This window comes from Sorghum bicolor, chromosome 9, assembly GCF_000003195.3.
Source record: "Sorghum bicolor cultivar BTx623 chromosome 9, Sorghum_bicolor_NCBIv3, whole genome shotgun sequence".
Taxonomy (NCBI): Eukaryota; Viridiplantae; Streptophyta; class Magnoliopsida; order Poales; family Poaceae; genus Sorghum; species Sorghum bicolor.
The window spans coordinates 15,715,959-15,716,689 of NC_012878.2; positions in this window are offsets into that span (position 1 = coordinate 15,715,959).

Below are 731 nucleotides of genomic sequence, written 5' to 3' on the forward strand. Positions count from 1 at the left end.
GCCCCCCAGCCGATCATGAACTGACGCCCTTCCTCTGATTGGCCCATTAAATCGCCGTTCATCATCATGATAACGCCGATCGTTCCTATCGTACCGATCATAACCGTTGCATTCAGGGCAGTCTCTGACAGTAGGAAGCTTGATATTTTCCTCCCAACAATGGATGAAGAATGGGCAATTCCAATGATCCCTGTGCCGATTCCACTCCTGTCGGCGTCTTTCTTCTTCCCGTTGATAATCTTCCTGCTGGCGCCGATATCGATCTTCCCGTTGTTGCCATCTCTCTCGAGGCCTTCTATGAGTTATGACAATACCAGACCGAGGAAGTCTTCCTGAGCTAGCTCCTTCCTGGACCAAGCCCTTACTTCTTGCATCGGCGGTAGTAACTTGATGCTGAGGATCTACCGATGCACTCTTCTCAGCTGTCTCCGACGTTAAGACCTTAGCCTTCCCCTTAGCGTCCAACATGTTTGTTGGGAAAGGATGTTGGTCTATCTTCATCGGCTTCTGGGCTTTAGAACTGTCAAACTTGATTCTCCCCGACTCTATAGCCGATTGCAGCTGTTGTCTGAATACTTTGCACTCGTTGGTGTCATGTGAAGTTGCATTATGCCACTTGCAATATCTCATCCTCTTCAAGTCTTCTGCCGACGGGATCACATGGTTAGGTGACAGTTTGATTTGACCTTCCTGAAGTAGAAAGTCAAATATCCTATCGGCCTTGGCGGTGT